We start from the raw sequence: 22458 nt of genomic DNA, 5'->3' as shown, positions 1-22458 counted from the left end.
CTCACTTTCAATATACAAACGTAGGTAAGTTGAAAGTAGAGATGGGAAAAGATATGAAATTCCAAGAATACACTTGATAGTAGATATAATAAAATCAGAAAAAAACGATTCTTCAAGACAAAAGGTACTACCAGAAATAAAAAGGATTATTTCATAATAAAATACTTTTATTAATAAAATAAAGGACAAAAATCCCTGGTCACATCAATAGATGCAGAAAAAGCATTTGACAAAATTCAACATCTATTCATAATAAAAATGTTTAGTACAGTAGTAATAAAAATGGACAAAGGACTTTCTCAGTCTGATAGAAAGTTTCTGTAAAATCCTACAATTAATATCATATTTAATAGTGAATATTTAATGCTCCCCTCTAAGGTCAGAAAGAAGGCATAGATGCCTACTCCTACCACTTCTATTTGAGATTACAATCGAGGACATAGCCATTGACATAAAGCAGGAAAAATAAGTAAATAAAAGGCATAGGGATTAGAGTGATAGAAATAATATTGTCTCTATTTGCTGATGGTATGATTGTTTATATAGAAAATCCTAAGAAGTATACAAAACAACAACTAGAATTAGGTGAATTTAGAAGGTCAGAGCATGGTAGATTTATATATACAAGTCAATTGGACTTTATGTACTAGCCATAAATGATTGAAACATTATTTTTAAAAATTCCCTGTAAAATAGTATCAAAACACATTAATCTGTTACCTAAATATTTGTATGCTCAGGATAAAAGTGAAGAAACTGCTGATATACGTAATAATATGTCTGAATCTGTAAGTCATTGTGCTGAGAAAAGCCTGTTACAAAAACGTTCATACCATTTGATTCCATTTATATAAATATCTAGAAAATACAAACTAATCTATACTGACCAAAAACATATCTGTGATTGCTTGGGGTAGGGTGCAGAGGGAGGGATAAACTCTAAATGGGCTTAAGAAATCTTTTGGAGGTGATGGAAATGTGTATCTTGATTTGGGCAGTGGTTTTACAGTGTGTACATCTATCATCACAATTAATTAACTGCACTCTGTACATGGATACAGTTTTTACATGTAAATATACCTCAATAAGGCTGATAAAATCGGGAAATCTCTGACACCACTGATAAAACATAAAAAACAATTCTGTCAATAGAACTGTAATTTATGCTATATTCTTAAAATTTTTATTTTATATTGGAGTATAGCTGATTAACAATTTTGTGTTAGTTTCAGGTGTACAGCAAAGTGATTCAGTTATACATATACATGTATCTATTCTTTTTCACATTCCTTTCCCATTTAGGTTATTACAGAATATTGAGCAGGTTTCCCTGTGCTATACTGTAGGTCCTTGCTGGTTATCTATTTTAAATATGGTAGTGTGTATATGTTAATCCGAGACTCCCAATCTATCTTTCCCCTCCACCTTTCCCCTTTGGTAACCGTAACTTTGTTTTCTAAGTCTGTGAGCTGGTTCCTGTTTTGTAAATAAGTTCACTTATATCATTTTTTTAGATTCTACATATAAGTGATATCATATTTGTCTTTCTCTATCTGACTTAACTTCACTCAATTTGATCGTCTCCAGGTCCATCCATGTTGCTGCAAATGTCATTATTTCATTGTTTTTAATGGCTGAATAATATTCCGTTGTATATATGTACCACATCTTCTTTATCCATTCTTTTGTTGATGGACATTTTGTTTGCTTTCATGTCTTGCCTATTGTAAACAGTGCTGCAATGAACATTGGAAAGCATGTATCCTTTCGAACCATGGTTTTCTCCAAATGTATGCCCAGGAATGGGATTCTTAGATCATATGGTAGCTCTATTTTTAGTTTTTTAAGGAACCTCCATACTGTTATCCATAGTGGCTGCACCAATTTACATTCCCACCAACCATGTAGGAGGGTTCCCTTTTCTCCACACCCTCTCCAGCATTTATTCTTGTAGACTTTTTGATGCTGGCCATTCTGACTGGTGCAAGGTGATATCTCATTGTAGTTTTGATTTTCATTTCTCTAATGATTAGTGACGTTGAGCATCTTTTCATGTGCCTCTTGGCTGTGCTATATAAAATATGCTGTCTTCTCTTTTTTAGAAAAGGAGTCTACCAATAAATACTAAAACAATCATTTTATAGAAAGATCTTTTTACTGTATATAAATATATATCTTAATTATACATTATTTTTAATGTCCAAAATCAGTAACATTTTGTTTTTTTGTTCCTTTTATGGCATGTTAACTTTATTAAGTGTAAAATCAATTAAGGAACAACAAGACCAGTTCCGCGAAGTCTGAGAAAATTACTGGTAAAACAAATAAACCGAAAGTGGTGTACTTTATAATGTTTCTCTCTCTGATTATATTAAAAAGTGTTTTAAATTTCTGTAAATATATCTCTCCTTGGGTACAAAATGCTAACTGATGTAATTTTATGTTTAATGATTTTCATATATTTATTTTCTTGTACTTATATTTTATCTTAACCTCAATAACTATTAGTATTGAAAAAAATGAATTCACCTCTTACTGCAACATAAAAATATTAATGTAGTCAGTCATGTAAACAGAGATGAATGATGGAAATCTGGCTCTAACCTTCTGTCTCATGTAAGAAACCATTTCTTAAGCTGTACCTTAAGAAACATTTTTTTAAGAAACATTTTTAACATCATTAAAAATCAGAAACATGTTAGTGCCCTCTCCCCATTTCAAACCATGTGTTTTCATTTTCTATTAAAAGTCAGCAGCATGCTTCCGTTTCTTTGATATAGTAAGTCTCTGAACTTCCTAATAGAAAAAGGTTTTTTAAAGTTGAATTTAAAAAGAAAAAATATATATACATATGTATGCTATTTGGTTAGTTGAAAAAGTAGTACATCCACAATCTTCTGACCTAGGTTCAAACCCCAGCTCTCAGTGATTGCACCTCCATGAAATAAAAACAATCCCTATCTCACAGGGCTGCTCTCAAGAATACAGAACCTAAAGAAATTATAGGATGCATGTTTAAGTGCAAATAGCTTGATTTTTGAGCCAGATGTACCTAGAGTTAAAACTTGTTTTCTCAATTTATTATCTGTACAATTTAGGGCAAGGTACTTTGTCTCTCTGTTGGTTTTACTAGTTAATATAATAGGACTAACAATACCTACTTCACAGTGTTGAGGTGGGATTTAGGGATTATGTAGTTTGAAACCTAAACATAGTGGTGGGAACATAATAGGCATCAATTTTTTATAGCTATTATAAGCAGAGAGTTAAGACAGTGACAGTTGGCAGTACCTCATTAGCTCTTCCAAGATCAATTTTACATGGCCATGCAAACAGGCAAAAAAGACAATTACAGATAGCACAAGAAACTAAGGAGCTGTGTCTTCAAGTGATACAGATGTCGCTCCAAATAGAGAATTTTCTTTGCCACTTTCACCACTGTCCACGAATACTGTTTGCAACTGCCAGTCATCATTCCTCTTCCTCCCATCAATTGCCACCTATATAAACAAATCTACTTGTATTTTTCACATCACTAACCCTATTGCCAAAGTACAAAAGATCAAGGAATAGAGGGAAATAGTCTTAGTGCATGGAACATTTGTGGAAAGACAGGTTGAATGGATTTCACTTAAAGTAGAGTAAGATTTCACTTACTCTACATTTTTTCTGGCCAATTTCTTAGATCTGTAGCTTTGGGAGGGGGTACAAATCTACAGGGTGGTTGTCCATGCAGTTGATAAGCAAAATCTCTAGTCTAATTTCTGCAACCTAGAATAAGTTCATCTAATACAACTTGGGAGTATATCTGTTAAATTTTGTCTTACTTACCTCATTGCTTACTATTCTTTGAAAGAAAATGAGATGGTCCTGGAATGTCTGAGGAAATTTGCATTTTCCTTTCCTTTTCCAGGTAGGTATAATATTCTATTTCTTGAGCTAGATGCTAGTTACACAGTTGGCTCAGTTTGTGAAAATTCATCAAACTTTTCATTTACAAGGTAGGCAGAATTCTGTGTGTATATTATACCTCAGTTAAAAAGTTAAATGTATTAGTAATCAGAAGAATAGCGATAAAATCATATTTCTCTGCATTTCATGATAAATTATATGACCTTCTCTGGGTGAGAAAGAGGGGTATAAATTGTGAAAATTAAGAATGATTATACCTCTCAAACAATATTTCACAGTTTGTGTCATGTAGAAAAGTGGTTCTTATATAAATAAGTTTGGGAGATGGCCCATGTACTGTACTCCAGCTTGAAGAGTCCTGATTCACAGTAATAAATAGAAAGCCTTGAAAAGGTTTATCATAAATGTACCTGTTGAGCTTTATTTAACACAGTCTTTACAAAACTGAGATGTGTTTATAGAACAATAATTCTCCTGCATATTAATATGTGATATAGGAAAGCAAAAATTTCTGTGGTCAGATAAATTCGAGCAATAATGGGTTAAATAAAATTTAATAGTTTTCTTTTCTACAATATTTCATCAACTGAAATTTACTATCTTTTCCAGTATATTATATTTCTGTATATGAATGAACACTCTGTTAACTATTTTAGAGAGGTATTATTTTCCCTGCCATCATCTAAAATTAACGGGAAAAATCATATTACCAAACGAAGTTTCAACCACTAAGTTAAGCCATGCCTTAAGGACAGATACTTCCCCATGCTTCCATAGTTTCATTACAGACATTTGTAGCCATTTTGAATTATGCAGCAGAACCTTTCAGGATGAGGGTTTCTTGGGAGACATTCTTTTTAGAGTATATGACCCTTCACATGAAACAGCTCTAAAAATGGCATTTCCAACATCTCTAACACTCACCCACTCTCACAGGAGAGTCATCCAGTGTTTCTGCTTTCTACAAATCTGCACAACAGCAGTAGGGTCAGAATAGGACATAAAAGTAAGAAAAATGTGCTTGATGAACTCAGCCGTTGTACAAAGAGCTGTGATGAAATAATCTGAATTTATGGACTGGCGTCTGAAAAAAACTATAGCAATTTCCCTGAAATTAGCATACCAAAACAGACACCTGAAACTAGCATAGCTTACATAAAAATGTAATGGGGAGCTTCCCTGGTGGTGCAGTGGTTGAGAGTCCGCCTGCCGATGGAGGGGACACAGGTTCGTGCCCCGGTCCAGGAAGACCCCACATGCCGCAGAGCGGCTGCGCCCGTGAGCCATGGCCACTGAGCCTGCACGTCTGGAGCCTGTGTTCCATAACCGGAGAGGCCACAACAGTGAGAGGCCCACGTACCGAAAAAAAAAAAAAAAGTAATGGGGACAGGAAAAAAGTTGCCTATGATTAAACTGAGACCAAAGACATTAAAATAGTTATTCTATAATAGAAGTTACCTTTATGTGTTCATATGTCCGTAAATATAGTCAAACTAGTTTCAATATTGCAGCATTACTTTGGTTTTATTAATGTTATCTTTTGTGAGGCTGGCAAAAATAGGAACATGTTAAATGATAAACTACAACTCTTAAAATATCTGTTTTTACAGTTTTGAATTTCGAACTTTAAACGTTCTACATAAATTATAAAAATAAATTTTTAAAAATACCCCAAATCACACATCAATTTGACTACGTAACCCCTCTGACCAGAATTATTTACCATTATTTTAAAACAGTATTGTAACTGACGTTGCTACCGAGATATGCTGTAAGGATTAAAAATAGCACCAAAGAAATTTGAAGCTGAATTAGTCATTGTTAGTAAAAATATTGGTATTAAGTGAATATACATGATAGTAGATAATAGAGATAATATAAAAACCAATAATTTAATCAGTATTTTTAGAATAAGAGAAAATGAAAAGCAAATATAAAAGAAGTTAAATAAAATCCCAGTATTGTTTCTTTTGATTTAAAAATATCAGCATACACTTATTATTAGTCTTCCCTTTTGAAAAATGCACCTTTCCTAGCTCTGTTTGTTGAGAGGCATAAAAGCAATGGCAACACGGAAGCAATCACACACTAGAACCAGTATTTTAGTATCTAAATACCATTACGTACTAAAAGGAGCAAGGCCTTTTTGAAAAATTGTTTCCAGATCTGGGAGAAGGAAATACAGAAGATGAGCATGAAGTATCTTTTTTGTCTAAGAAATCAAGAAATCTGTCCAAGACTACTGAGATCATCTCCAAAGGACATAGGAGTCAACTTGAATAGGCTTTCCATGGTCAAAGATAAAACAATTGGGGCAATAAAAAATAAAAATTACCGTAAAGTGAAACATAAAATACACAGAAATCCATGAATTTTAAAAAACACTTGTGAGTCACTTTTGCCTGGAATATCCCCAATGACTGCTCTCCTAGGGTAATTGTTAAAACCACCTCATGTCACTCAGAATTGTTTCAGTTTGAAGGTTAAATTATATGGTTACTCTTCCTTTTTAGAGTGCTGATGTAATAACTTGTTATTCTTCAAATTGGCAAGTATAAGGAAAGAAGAAATTATACTACTTTACAATATAAACTGTTTCAGAGTAGCCAAACATTTGATAAGGTTAATTTCCTTTATAGAAGTCCAACTAATAAAGCAGAAGGAATGATAGACGATTAAAATCATCATTTTCAAGCTCAAATTAAATAATGGGTCTAGATAAAAATCCTAACTATATGCTATAAAAATCACATGAAATGTTGCTGGTGAACTCAGTAAAGGATGGATTGGCTGACAACAACTGAAAACACTGATCTGTCTTAGGAAAACCAGACCGTATGTGCCCATAATGTAATGTTAAAGAAAGATAACAACTATCTACAAATTGTTATTGCTCAAATTTGAGGCTGAATCTGCAAACTTCCAGATTTAATTACAGGAAATATAAAGAAAAGGAAACATGTTGAATAGTATCAAGAGAGAGCAATAAATCAAATATAGATTGTGGAATATGGTACAGAATGATTAACCTAATTTCTTAAAGAAATAAATGACTTGGAAAAAAATTGTGCATATATGTGTGTGGCAACTGTTATTTATTATACAACAAAAGATATTTAAGAGACACATCTGGAATATCCCCAAATATTTGGAAACTTAATTAAAAGTTTCAAAATTATTTGTGGGTCAAAAATATCAAAAGGGAATGTGAGAGATGACATCAATAAAGATTCTACAGATATTTTAAAAATAATAAAAGATTTAAAAATTTTTATGGGAATAAATTCAACAACTTAAGTGAAATGGACAGACTTTCAAAGCTCGATTAAGAAGAAATAGATAACCTAGATAGTTCATACAACTATTAAGGAAACCACATTTGTACTTTCAAAACTTCCCACAAAAAACAACTTCAGGCCCAGATATCTTCATTGGTGAATTTTTCCAAACATTAAAGGAAGAAATTATACTAATTCTGTGCAAAGTCTTCCAAAAAATAGAAGACACAAGATTTAGTCTGATACCCAAACCATACAAGGCCTGGTATCTCTGGAAAAAAAGGCTTAATCGTGGGGGGAAGGACAACAAATGATTTTGTCCAAATGGCACTGAAGAAAACCCATGAGGAAAGGAAAGAAAACAATAAAACCATAGCCTGGGGGAGAGGAGGTACTGTATGCTGGGGACAGAACTCCAAGCTAAGGGGTAGCAGGAGCACTAAAGGGGCCACACCTTCAGGTCTTTTTTTTTTTTTTTTTTTTTTGCGGTACGCGGACCTCTCACCGTTGTGGCCTCTCCCGTTGCGGAGCACAGGCTCTGGACGCGCAGGCTCAGCGGCCATGGCTCACGGGCCCATCCGCTCCGCGGCATGTGTGATCTTCCCGGACCGGGGCACGAACCCATGTCCCCTGCATTGGCAGGCGAACTCTCAACCACTGTGCCACCAGGGAAGCCCACCTTCAGGTCTTTGACCTCACATATTTAATTAACTTTCTCTTCTTCCCAAAAGGACAATTTGTAGGCTAATAGTAATAGAGCTGTTTCTCAGTGACAGTACCTTTTTGAATTTAAAGATAAGGAAACCTATCCTTAGAATTTTTCTGGCAAAAGTTCCACATTTATGCATATCTATTTTGTAACTTAATGATGGGGAAATTTGTATATTTTCCAAAAATACACAAGTTACATTTAACTTTAAATGTCTTTTCAAAAAAGAAAATCAAGAGAACAGTTCATACAAGTCAAATTTCTGGAGTATTCTCTACTTTATCCATCTGTTGGGAATCCACCTGATATCAGTATTAATCCATTGAGGACACAGTTCACTTGACATTTTATATTAGTTTGGGGAATCATTTCAGATTATAGGCAACTCCTCAAAATAGAAAAAAACTACTATTTCAGGTAACTTTAAAATGTTCATCTCCTTACTTTATTCCTACATACTCTGGAATGACCTTCTGTCTCCTTTCTAACCATTTGAATCTTGCTTTTCTTCTAGGCCAATTCAATTTCAGTTTCTCAATGAAATATTACAGCACTCCAAAAGACTTTGTTGGCTTAATTAAATGTTCTGCTCAATCAGCACACATATAACTATCCATCCATGTATTTATTCTTCTAGTTTTCTCTCCTAATTCCTAAGATGTATATATTTTACAATATCCTTCCATTCAATGTTCTGTCTCTCCCCAACCTCTCTTTTCTCCTTTTCCATTCTTTACGATTTTGGCTCATTTCTAAAGGGATAGTACTATACCTTGAATTAAGTTTTATTGCCATAATTCCTAGTATATATTTTTCTTGTTCAGTTCCTAACATAAATTTTCATATATTTGCTAAGAATATTAGTTTAATGTAATAGCTGTATTATATGACTAAAATCTAAAATAAGAGCAATAGCTGTTAAAAGTCATCACCTATCAACTAATTTGAAATCCAGAATGATTTGAAATTGAGACTATAAGACCACAGCAAAAAAAAAAAAAAAAAAGAAGCTAATTCAGAGGTACTTTTAGAGAATGGGAGGTAATAAGGAAAAAAGAGAATTAAATGTATCAGGTGTTCTTTTTGTAGCAGAAACTCTTGAGAAATTTATATTTTGACTCTGTGTGTGTGTGTGTGTGTGTATGTGATAAGAGCATGATATGTGGTCAGTATTCCTTCACCCACTCTATATTAATGTAGACACTGAATCTCAAAGTTACAAAATGGAAGAGCTGAGGTTTAGCCCAGGTTGTTTTAATTAAATAATACCTCTTTTTCACTCTACCATACCTCCCACTTGAATATGAAGTAATCGAGACTCTAAAGAAGGCATTTTTCTGCCAAAAAATTAAATGTTGAGCACAGCATTGCAAAAAGACTTTGTGTAAACATGCCCATCTTCTGGCAGGTTAATACTGATTAACTCATGGAAAATAGCTCTTTCAACTCAATTAAAATTTGACAATAATTTGTGAGGCAGAAATATTGCTCTGGCAAACAAAAATCCTAAACCTGTAACCAGATTTAGAAACTATCAATATATTAAAGTGTATTTTGAAAGATGTAGAAAAATATGGAAATTTGCATAAAACATTAATTGGAAAACCAAAATACACTCTTTGATAACCTAGATATCTGGATATCATGAAGAATATCTAGACTTGTGAACAATCCTAGATCAACTGATTGACATGAGCAAAACACAACTAAATTCACCATTTTATTTCCTGAAACCACAGAAAGAGTTGGGTTTATTAGTTGATTTTGGTTGTGATTTTCATTTGTCTTGAAACTGAATTCAATTGGATCAGTTGTGTCTATAGAAAAGCATCTGATTGTATGAACTAGTTAAATATAGAGGTAATCATTTAATCACATATGCATTCCCAGATATTTGACAAGCATCTTCTAAATTGCCTGGCCCTCTTTCAGACCCTAGATACATATTTTAAACAAAATAGACACCCCATTCTCATGGCTGTTACATGCTAGTGGTGGCAAAGTTAGAGGGAGACAGAATATTACAGAAATAAACAGGGTACTACATTGTTAATAAGTGTTATAAAGAAAAATAAAGCAGGGTAAGGGACTAGAGGTAGTCAGGAAAATCTTCTCTTAAAAGGTGGCATTTTAGCAGGGACACAAATTAAGTGAGGAAGCGAAACATACTAACATTCTGGGAATAGGTACTAGAGGCTAAGAGGATTGTATATGCAAAGGCCCTGAGGAAGGCCATCCTCAAAATGATGAGTATAACATAAATAGATGACACCTCAAGTCCCTTTTCTTACTCCGACACTAATATATGACTTAGGAAAAAGTAGAGCTAAACACTAAAATGTTGAATAGAACAGGAATATCTTTTGTTCCCAATACAGATTCTGGCTTTTCTGAAAAGTTTTTTTTCCTTAATTCAGTTTGTGTGTGTTTAAGATCTTAGTTATATAGAGAAAACAGCCATAGTGATAATTAAAATTTCCTCAGAAATTATTTAATCACTCACATGTTAATGTAAATTGAATCAATTTTTAAGTAATGGACTGTAGAAATAACAGTAAAATCGTATGATGTTATAGATCAGTAAAATCTAGTCTGAATTAATTTACACTGAAGGCTTTACTTAATTAAAACTCAAGCTTTAAGTAAGTGTCATTTTTTGCTTATAAGTCTCATTGAAAAGAAGTAATGGTCTCTAAATACAGTAGAGTAAGACTTTCTCTTAGTCTCATGAAAAATGGTATGAGTGGTTTGTTTTCAGATGGTTGCTGTCTTCAAAACTCTTTACATTTGTGTCCTTACCTAAAAGTCATATTAATTTCAACTGCTTTGTAATCAATTTATACCAACAAAATTATGTTCTTAGATAATAATCTATGAATATATAACATTACTTTTGCCTTATTACCCAGGTACTTGCAGCTTCTTAGTTATCAATCATACATTTGCCTTTTATTTGTTTCATGGTTAATTGGAGATAACTAATAGAAGTGTTTACCTCTCTCCATGTAAACCTTTCTAAGGCATCCATCATGAAGTACATGAAAAATTATATCTATTTTAATTTTGAGATTATTAATATTCAGTTCAGAAAACAAAACTCAAAAATAGGAATATTTTGGGGCTTCCCTGGTGGCGCAGTGGTTGAGAGTCCACCTGCCGATGCAGGGGACACGGGTTCGTGCCCCGGTCTGGGAAGATCCCACATGCCACGGAGCGGCTAGGCCCATGAGCCATGGCTATTGAGCCTGTGTGTCCAGAGCCTGTGCTCCGCAACGGGAGAGGCCACAGCAGTGAGAGGCCTGCGTACCGCAAAAAAAAAAAAAAAAAAAAGGAATATTTTGAATATTGTACTATGTATTTGAAGTTATTCAACAATAATAATAGGCCAGTTATTATTAATTTATATTTTTTCTAAATCAGTTGTAAAAATAATGAATCCTGTCAGTAGGATAAGAATAGCTATAAAAAATTTCCATGTTTTACCACATTTATTAGGATATGCTCGACAAAAAAGAAGACACAAACTTTTTATTTGATCATTTATTATGTTTTAGATCCTATGTTCATTAGTCTTATTAATGTTACCTTATCCCACTGAAAGGGAAGATGGGTTAATTTCAAAAAAAAAATTGAAAAGTGGTTAAAGGTTTTTATAATGTCCAGAATGAAACCAACTTTAGCTAATAGATATTTTATGATTCCTTAATATTATTTTCTGTTACAAATTAATTTTGAAATAAATAAATGGATAAATTTTTTCAATACTGTTAATGGGGCTTAATATGCCTTTGGGGAAAACTGTTACCTAATGGATAAGGAAACATAATACTACATGCCCATACGTGTAGTATGTCACTTAGCAGATTGTGTGGTAATGGGTTATCGTCTCATTTATCTTCTTCCCTAAACATCCCTAGATCTTCCTGAGGATAGAACAAAAGTCTTTTCCTTCTCTGTGCTTCCAAACCCTAGCATAATGCCTAAAACAAAAATGCTCTTGAGTCTAATGCAGAGTCTAACATTGAGTCAGTGCCAGTAACATAGTAGGTTTTTCTGGTCCATGCTCAAGTGTCACCTGACTGGACTCTTTTCTGATCATGCCATTTAAAGCAGGAATTCCTCCCCAATCCTATCTACTCATTCCATCCTCTTTTTTATTATAATTTTTTTAATTTAGCACTTATTACTATATGACATTTTATACATATTATTTTTGTTTTGTCTATGTCCAGTATCCTCAGTAAATAGTTGTGGAATTGATGAAGAGGTGAATGAGGAAGTGGAAGGAAATAATTTCAAGTAGTTTATGAACCAATATCATCATGTGAGAGTTTTTTTTAAGTGACTCCTTATTATGTTTCTGATATTCGTTTTTTGGATCCTGATGTTTCTAATTTTGTAGTTCTACAAGTTCTACCCAGAGAGTTCTGGTGCTCTTTGTGAAAGGGACTAAAATTGGAAATATTTGTTATTTCCAATATAAGATCAAACAATCTAATCTTTATAAAACTTGTTACAAACTATTAAATTGTAAAAAAAAATCAATGTTTTACAAGTAACAAAGATACGCCAGTTTTGCTATACTCTAAACCAGCACTGTCCAATAGAACATTCTGCAATGATGGAAGTGTTCTATATCTGTGCTGTCCCACATGGTAGACACTAGACACAAGTGGTTATTGAGGACTTGAAATATAGTTAGTGAGACTGAAGAACTGAGTTTTAAATTTTATCTAACTTTAATTTAAATTTAAATAGCCACCTGAAGGTAATATGTATCATATTGGACAAACACAGCTTTATTATTCTCCTTATATATATTTAGAAATTTTAAAAGAAATAATGCAACAAAGTGAAATTTACAAAAATATTAAAAAGTTAATTTTAGCAATAATGATACTTTGCAAAATTATTAGGGAAAAATGATATCAATCGCTTATGAATTATTGTGAGGAGTTTTGCTTGTATTATTAGGGTGAGATATATAAAAAGTTATAATAGCTGATACAGTCATCTGAAAGGAAAAATAATTCTAGCGATATATAATTCATTACACCATATTCTATGGACTCCTTCTCTAAGGTTTGCGATCAGAATAAAAAAACAAATGTGGGGGACTTCCCTGGTGGTCCAGCAGTTAAGATTCCACATTTCTAATGCAGGGGCACAGGTTGGATCCCTGGTTGGGGAACTAATATCCCACATGATACTTGGCGAGGCCAGAAAATTTTTTTTTAAATGTGGGTTCTATTATAATAAAATTTTTAAATCACCTGCTAACAATACAATATATTATGGATAAGCAAATATCTTTGTTCATTGGAATTTTTATGATTCCTTTCCCCATTTGATTTTAAGTCATACCTGAATTTAGGATGAAATCAGCATTGAACATATATGATTCAGCGAGATAAAGATTAATTCCTTTGTAATAGGAGCTTTATTGTGGGTGTGAAGATAGCTTATCAGCCTTTCTAAATTTATTGAGTAGAGTGGTTCTGCAATGACAGTGTTTGGGGGATATTTGCATTATGTGTAGGGTATACGAAAATAAATACTGTAAATAATGATTTTATAAATGCTAAAAGATGACCAAAGTATAAAAAAATGAAACAAAAATAAAACTTTGACCTGAAAGATTTTGTTACCATAAAGTGAATGGAAAATAAAATTCGGGACTTGCTTTCTGAATTTTACTCTTCTGAGTCTAGCTCATGCACTAAGCCAATTACAAACGCACAGTACATTATGACTATACATAAAAGACTCATGTTTGTCAAAATAGTTGGGCACTTACTGCATATACTTTCTTCCTTTATATCAGCCTAATTCTGGGAGTTCCAGTTAATACAAAAATAACAAAATCATGTTTAAAAATTGACTAAGAAGAAGAGATAAAACTCAGATTACACAAGAAGTGACAGTGTTTCTAGACAATTTCTGGAAATCAAAGAAATATTGTTAAACTAATGTAAGAATCTAGTAATGGAAAATAGAAAAATAGTTTACAAAAATTGATATCTTTCCTGTAAATGTTGACAACAATCAGCAACTGGAAAATGCAATGGAGAAAATCCCAATGAAAATAGCATCAAAAACTACAAAATACTTAATAAACAGCTGTAGCAAGAGATGCTAAATACTTATTGATGGTCAAAAGGAATGACTGGTAAGAAAGATCATGCTCTAAAATGGAAAGACTCAATATAAAAGAAGTTAATTGTCCTTGTATTAAACCATAAAACCCATGTAATTCCACTCAATATCCTAATGAGATGTGTGTGTACTTATATGTATGTGCATGTATATATTTGGCTTAAAATAGTTCTCAAGTTGTTTATTTCAAAGTTTATGCGGAAAAGTAATTTTAAGGATAGTCAGTGGTATTTCAGGAAAGGAAATAATGAAGAGGAACTTTACCTGATATCATAACAAAATACAAAATTACACAACTGAGCAATGTGATATTCTGTGAGTATACCCCCTGGGGTACACAATTGTGTTTATGAATTGTATACATAAAGTTCCTTTGTGGAAACATAGTATATCCACATTTGTGTATATGCATTGTGTATGCAAAGATCCTTTGTGGACACATAGTATGTACACAGTTGTGTATATATACTATGTATATATATTATATACACAGTTGTGTACATAGGTGATGTACCCTTGGTGAGGGGTTGCTTGGGCTTATTCAATCAACCCCATTGGATCACATGACTTCTATTGTTAAATCAGTCCCCATAAATCAGGTGACTCTCATTGATTCCGTCAGCCCAGTTATATAGCCTGACCCCCATTAAATCAATCATCCTTCTTAAATCTCCTGATGCCCATTATACCAATCAAATCCCTTAGGTTTCCTGATCCTCATTAAATCAATCTGCCCTCTTAACTCTCCTGACACCCATGAAGTCATTGGGGCTTCTTAATTCTCCTGAACCCCATTAAATTAATAGGCCTTCTTAATCTCCTGACACTTGTTAAAACAAGAAGCCCCCTTATATCACGTGATTGCGTTTGATTCCATCAGTTCCCTTAAATCATGGGACTACCAATGATTCAGTCCCCACTATCATGTGACTCCCGTTGATTCAATCAGCCCCTAGATCACATGACTCCATTGATTAAATCAACTCCCTTAAATACCTTGGCCCCTGCTAAATTAATCTGCCTTAAGTCTCCTGACACCCACTAAGAAGGATGATTGATTTAATTAGGGTCACCATATTTAAGAACGCATACTGAATCAATGGGAGTGCTATCCTCCTTGGAGGGTACTCAGGCATGCTGTGGGTGTTAACCCCCTGTGCTAACCTACTCTGCCAAACCTGCTTGTACATTAGTCTGTTGAACACTCAACATTGTCTTTGACAAAGTAAAGATCCCAATAGTTCTCAAGTTGAATTAGATCAAAGCACTGGAGGAGTAGTGAAAAGCTTCTTTCTTGTACTTCCCTTATGGTTTTGTAATTAACACACTGGCTCCTCATTACTTGGAGAATGTAGCAAACGTGCTGAGTGGACAAAATAGGAGTATAACAGGGAGAGGCTGAGCTTTTTGTTAGTTCATTTGTGTTTGTGTATGTTGCTTCTGTTGCTTTTGATGATTGTTGATCAAAGAAAAGTGAATTTATGGTCAGAGAGATTAGAAACATCAATAAAAAACTTAATTCTGAGACGGACTTAGTTTTTACCTTACTCCTGCTCTGTTAAAGTAAACAAAAATTATTCTGAACTCTTCTAAAAGAATTGTGATACAGTATTTTTTTCTTCCAGCATACTCGACAGGCAAGTCAGACTCATAAAAAACAGGAGTGTGGGGTGATACATTTTAATCTTAAATTTATAAGATTTATTAAATGCCATGGGTACTAACGTTATTAAGGGAAATAAAAAGTACTGAAATGAAACCCTTTAGTTAAAGGAGAGAAAAGAAATAGCTCTTCAAAGTACAATTTAGAAACCTTATTTATTACATCAATAAAACAGAAAATAAGCAGTGGTGTATATTCATTAATTCTACGGAACAAACTACACATTGAGGTTTATAATAAAATCTAATTTAAGGTGAAACATTCTATTCTTTTTATGATAGCTTTATTTTAAACTATAAATTAATGATATTTGATATTTTTACAGTTGAGGGTTTGATACTTTTTTAAAAAAAATTCTATATTAAGAACATGGAAAACCCACATGAAACTCTAGTTATAATTAGAATGCACATAGCACCATATGTGAGGACTATCTGCCTTTTCATCTACTGGTTTAGGCATGTGGGAATGCGTACCTTCTTCCTCAAAGGTATGCATTCCTTGTTTTCTTCCATGCTGTCTCTTATTTTGAGCTGGCATATCAAGTAACCTATTGTTAAAAAGAGGGCTTGAAATTTTCGCTCTCTTTTTGTGTTCTAGAATAACATAAAAGTATCATCAGTCTGTAAGATAACAATGTGAGTCTTTTTAAAAACTTATTATCATACAATTTAAAACCTGCTCCCAGGATTAGACCTCATTTAATCCAATACCCTCAGTTTATAGAAGAAGAAACTGTGGCCCACAGGGAACAAATCATTTGCCCCAAATCATAGATCCAACTATTGGTAGACTCAGAATTAGATTGGAAGTTCTGAGCTTTTTACTCCAATATGACTTTCCTAAATTAATTCTTTTTATTTTACGTGTTATTTATTTTCAGAATATAAAAACGTGACATAAGAGTAAATCATCCAAATAATATAGTGTACAAATAAGTATCTAATGGATTAAAAACACTTTTATACATTTTTCATATGTCTATCACATTTATGTTTACTAGCTAAATGGTATATTTATGAGGGACAAAGTACCTGATTCTCTGGAAAGTAGAAAAGAAATAGGATTGTTCTTATTGCTACTGAGTTTACAAATTAAATAAGATTGGAGAATCATTTTTAAATGTATTATTAAGTGCTAAAACATGTATCATACACTTAGGTGGTTAATGCTGAGAGATCTTAGGATGTGCTACTGATCAGTGTTTAGTTTTTCAGGGAAAGTTTCCTCAAATACAGAAGTTCCCGGGGTGTAGTTCTTGGACCAGTATCATCAGTATCACCTGCGACTTGTTAGAAATGCAACGTTCAGGTTGCCCCTGAGACCTACTGAATCAGAAATTCTGGGGGTGGGCCCAGCACTCTGTGTTTGAACAAGCCCCCAGGGGACTCTAATGTACATTCAAGTCTTGATTAATCAGTAGATGAGGTTGGAGCCACACTTTTGATTATAGATTAGGGAGACTCTGGCAGATACTTAAGGCAGAAAATCACCTTTTTAGTGTATAAATTTCCTTCACTCACTCCTGGGACTTATTTAGGAAAATATCCAGGGACATATGTATTTAGAATTATCAGCAATAACACTCTCCAGTAGACATAAACAGAAAATGAAGTAGTTAGTCTGAGAAAAAATAAAAATGATTTTAAAATTTTTAATTAAAAACTTTAAATGTTTCTGCTGCTGAAACATTTGCTTTGAAAGAGTTATTTCAGATTTGAAATATTTTGTGTTAAAGAGAGATTATACAGGAGTGTGGATCTCATTCAAAACCCAATTAATTATCCTTTCTTCCTTACACTCTAAAATATACATTTAAGAGAAAGAGTTCACAGAACAATTTTCAAAAATATACAAAATAATACCCTTATAGAGATGTTCAGGGAACAGTAGAGATTCATTATATTTTTTTCTGCATGTTTTACGTCAAACTTTATAGAATTACACAGTAACGTTTTTAACCCCTGATATTTCTGGAGCACTAAAAGAAATCCACTCATCTTTGAAATGTATTTATCATAGTATTTTTATTAAGGCAAAATAAAGACTAATCTACCTTAGGAAAATTAAAGAAATATTTCAAGTTAACCAGAAAATTTAATATACTGGAACATTATGTTAGGAAGGAAAGGATTTTTATTATGTAAAATATAGTATGCATTATGAATTTCAGTGCATTCTAATAGTTTTTATGTTCACATGAGTAGCCACATCACAGTACTTTTAACAGTTGGAGTGCATAAAAGGCAATTAGCTCTTACCAGAGTGAGATGAATCATATGTTTGAGTTAATTAATTCTCTTTGTTCCTGAAATGTTTTTCCTAACTCCTTTGTCATAGTTTTGTCACACTCCACTCCTTCCCTCACTCCTTTACAGCCCTTCACACAGCTGAAGAAACATATTTTAATGAAATCCAGCTTAAACACCATATTTAAAATGTTCCCTCTGGAAAAAAATTAAACCTAATTGTTTACAAAGTTGCTATCATGTAGTTTTTGCTTAGATGTAAACACTGAAGAATATTAACAGTGTTGCAATTTGATTTGGGACAATATATATTCAAAATTACGTTTGCTATCATGTTGCTATCATGTAGTTTTTGCTTAGATGTAAACACTGAAGAATATTAACAGTGTTGCAATTTGATTGGGGACAATATATCTTCAAAATTACGTTTGCACATATGTGAATTCAAAAGTATTAAAAAGTTAAAAATGGAAACACTTATTAAAGCAAACCGTTTTCTTTCTGATAAACAATATTGTGTCAGTCTAACTATGATATTTTAATTAAATGCACTAAATATTTTTAAATCATGGAGACAAACTCATGAATAAATCTAGGTTTGCAGAGTCTCACCTGAAGAAATGTTAGGAAGGGCCCAGACTTCCAGATCACTTTTCTCCCATCCTTTGCTTTGAGACTTTGTGGAAGTGGGTCTCTATCTAAACTGCAATTTCTTTCTTTTTTTTTTTTTTTTGCAGTACGCGGGCCTCTCACTGCTGCGGCAGCTCCCGCTGCGGAGCACAGGCTCCGGACGCGCAGGCCCAGCGGCCGTGGCTCACGGGCCCAGCCGCTCCGCGGCATGTGGGATCCTCGCGGACCGGGGCACGAACCCGTGTCCCCTGCATCGGCAGGCGGACTCTCAACCACTGCGCCACCAGGTAAGCCCTAAACTGCAATTTCTTATCTGTAGAAGGAGAGAATGACAATAACTCCCTAATTACATGGCTATGGTGAATAAATGCGACTATGCCTTTAACACACGTAATAGGATCCCTGGTACAATGTGTTTCTATAAATGTCAGCTACTGCTTTAATTACCTAATTAATAAAAGGTTAATTTGTTATAAGTTTAAGAAGAGATTCTAGTGGTTAGGGAGCATTTGGTTGTCACCACTGGATGGGGAAGACATCCCCACAACAAAGAATTGTTTGGCTCCAAGTGTCAATAGGGCTGGAACTGAGTAAATTTGTAGTATAGAATGAGTTGATACTAAACTTTGCACTGTTTTTTTAAAGCTCTTCTTGAGTTAAGTAATATATGTTTCAATAACTGGTAACTGCATTACAGGAAGAATTATTCTGTTGAACAACTTATATAATGGACCAGTTATTTTTGATATTTTAGATAAACTACTGAAGAAAAATCAGTCTACCTAATGCCTCAAAGTGGTTCAAACATCATCATTTAAAATTTAAATTTTTATTGTACTGTTAGTGTACTGTTTTATTGTACAAGTTCTAATCTGCATATTTTTAAAAACAAATCCTCACTTTTCCCCCCATGAAAGTCAGAATTTCATAGCAGAAAGATATGTTCATTATAAAAATAATTCTACTGAGTATGTACATTTTTCTAATGTTAATTTAGTAATATAATGGAGCTGAAAGGTCACTGAAAGAATCCTGACACCTCTCCTTCTCTCACAAGACACAATCTGTTAGCAAATTCTGTAGGCTCGGAGTCTGACCACTTGTCATACCCTCCACCATTGCCACCTTGGTCCAAGTCCCCACCATTTCTTGCGTCCTAACTAGTCACCAGCCTTTTCTCAATGTACCGTGTGCCACAGGGAGATTCATTTTTAAACTTTGCTTTTTACAGTGTAATGTAACAGAAAGAGTTCCTTTTCTGCTAAAGCTCTTGAATTGTATCTTTTTTCATCCAGAGCAGAGCAGGGAAGTGGAAGGTGCATACGAGGTCCTACACCACCTTGTCCTTTACCAGTTTCTCCCTCCCTCCCTCTGCTTCAGCCACACTGCCTATAAGCAGTTGCTGTTATTTGAATACTCCATCCAAGTTGGGCATCAGGAACTTTGCACTTCATCTTTCCTTTGCTTATCACACTTTTCCTCCTGACTTTCACATGGTTCACTCCCTTCTTTGCATGTGTGTTACCCTCTCAGGGATGCCCTCCGAAACCATCTATGAAAATTGCAATTCCAAATACGTGATCTATCTTGCATTTCCCCATCAGCAACCCCAATCCTGATTCAGTGCCTTATGTTTCCTGTAGCAATCATTATCATCTGACATATTACATATTTTACTTATTAATATGTTTATTGTTTTTCTCCTTACATTAGAAGATAAATTGTTTTAGTGCAGGCATTCTTTTTTTTTTTCTTCTGTTTTGATCATTGCTTTTTCTGGTGCCAAGAACAATGTTTGCCACATTGCAGGAGCAAATCAGTGAACAAAGAGAATCACTATAGGGAAATGCAAAGGATGATGTCTGTAATGTAGTCATTCTACTGTAAAAAGAACTGCCTTTTTGAACCATATTTTTCCTTCCTCATGAGCGGCACGATCAATAGAAATTTACTCTGAGCCACATAGTTTATAATATTGTAGTAATATTAGAAAAGGTAAAAAGAAAAAAGGTGAAATTAGTTACAATAGATATAATCATATTTTTAACCCAGTATGTCTATAATATTATCTTCTGTGTCTTTACATCTACACAGATGTCAATTTAAACTTGCCACATTTCAAGTGCTCAATAGACACTTGTGGCTAGTGGCTCCACGTTGGATAGTGTAGCTCTAGAACAAGAGATAAACCTTATTACTCAGTGGGCCTAAGCTTACATACACAGGTAGAGGAAATAATACTGTCACATTCTGATGAACTTTATATGTATGTTTGCATAAATATATTAAGCTAATTTTTAATTAATGAGATTTATATGGTAGTGTAATATTTGTTAATGAGAAAGATAAATGCCAGATTTTACATATTTTAACAGATTTTGGAATTGAAGAGTCAGACTTTAAAATTATTTGCTCTAGCCCTATGTCTGAAGAATAGATCCCTTCATTATATTCATATTAATATCATTGAGCATATATTTGAAAACCATTAGTGATAGACTTAGAAGAAACTAACTCTCCATGACAAATGTGGACACTTCTATAGGTAAGCAAAATTTTACACATATTAAACCAAGATCTAATTTGTAGCTTCATCAGACAGCTCTCAGCAGTTATGTTATATTGTCCCCCAGCTTCACTTTTCTCACATCTGTCCTCTGGACCCAAGCATGGACTTCCCTCGTGGCGCAGTGGTTAAGAATCCGCCTGCCAATGGAGGGAACACAGGTTCGAGCCCTGGTCCGGGAAGATCCCACATGCCATGGAGCAACTAAGCCCTTGAGCCACAACTGCTGAGCCTGCGCTCTAGAGCCTGTGAGCTACAACTACTGAGCCCGCGTGCCATAACTACTGAAGCCTGCGCGCCTAGAGCCTTGCTCCGCAATAGGAGAGGCCACCGCAATGAGAAACCCGCAATGAGAAGCTCAATCCATGCTTGAGTTTCCTGACGACCCTTTTAAAATTGTAGGAACTAGAGTAAGGCAAATAATTCAAGATCTCACTTTAATATCCTTTTCTAGTTTTACCGTCAAATTCAATCCAGATTCCACCCATTATTTCAGCAGTTCTCTTACACATACCCTCAATACTCTTGTCCCTTTGTTCTTTTACCCTAACCAGCTTAAAATTCTCCACCCCTAAGCAGATCTATTTAATTGTTGACCCACTTTCTAGAGTCAAGCTGCCCAGTACTACTAGTTACACAAGACGACATCCCTCAACGACACAGATGGGCACTGTGATATCAGAATCTCAGATCTCAGCTGGGTGCTCAATGTTGCCTTATAATCCTCCAATTCTTCAGGAACTATCCTTTCCACTCCCCTTCATTCTCAATTCCAATCTGTAAAGATATTTTCAAGGCACAGAGCCAAACCTAACACATTCCACTACCAGACTATATCAGTTTCTAGTTTTTAAAGAATATGAAGAAAACCACACACACATTTCTCATACAATAAAGTTTTACCCAATTGAAATTGTGTAGATAAAGGAAAAGTGAGCCACATTCCATTGCTGACATGTTGAACTTAATTCTGGTTTTCCATATGTGTAGCTATTAATCAATATATAAACTTATTCTTTAAAATGTCATTTATCTCTAGGAAATTGTACCATATTTAACCTATTATTCATGCCTTTTAACATTTTTTTAAACTTTAATTTCAATTCAATATTGTTACTGTCTTTTCGACCTTCTCATAATCTGGAAATGTGATGATCACGCCTAGGATGCTTTTCTTAAATTATGAACAATATTGGATAAATAAGATAGTGCTGTTAAAATGTCACTAGAACTCTTTTGGGGGCCAATCAAGACGCAACTAGGTGGAGTGGAGTGAGCAGCCTTCTAGGAGTCAG

The 22458-nt window shown here is 34.0% G+C and overlaps 1 long non-coding RNA gene across 2 annotated transcripts in view; it reads left to right on the top strand.

The window, feature by feature from the left end:
- The window catches only part of LOC132597795 (uncharacterized), a 319492-nt gene extending 300614 nt beyond the window's left edge, over positions 1-18878 (top strand). For both annotated transcript variants that reach the window (XR_009565121.1, XR_009565122.1), the window contains exon 7: positions 18705-18878. This is a non-coding gene — a long non-coding RNA (uncharacterized lncRNA). The remainder of the gene's footprint in view (positions 1-18704) is intronic.
- The last annotated feature ends 3580 nt before the right edge of the window (positions 18879-22458 follow it).

Source organism: Globicephala melas, chromosome 9 (genome assembly GCF_963455315.2).
Source record: "Globicephala melas chromosome 9, mGloMel1.2, whole genome shotgun sequence".
NCBI classification, from domain to species: Eukaryota; Metazoa; Chordata; class Mammalia; order Artiodactyla; family Delphinidae; genus Globicephala; species Globicephala melas.
This window is presented reverse-complemented; position numbering and strand designations above follow the sequence as displayed.